Consider the following 234-nt stretch of genomic DNA (forward strand, 5'->3'; position numbering starts at 1 on the left):
GGCACCGATCCCAAATCCCAAATCCCAAATCCCAAATCCCAAATCCCAAATCCTGCTGCTTCCTTGCTCCCAACTCTCTCTGCATCCCCTGCAAAAATTCCTGCCCCCCAAGCTTTTCCAGGGTTTTTCCAGGGTTTTTCCACGGATTTTCCAGGGCTTTTCCAAGGTTTTTCCTTGATCCCACATCCCTCTCCATTTCCTGCAAAAATTCCTGCCCCTCCAAGCTTTTCCAGG

This window comes from Corvus brachyrhynchos, unplaced genomic scaffold, assembly GCF_000691975.1.
Source record: "Corvus brachyrhynchos isolate BGI_N302 unplaced genomic scaffold, ASM69197v1 scaffold222, whole genome shotgun sequence".
Classification (NCBI taxonomy): Eukaryota; Metazoa; Chordata; class Aves; order Passeriformes; family Corvidae; genus Corvus; species Corvus brachyrhynchos.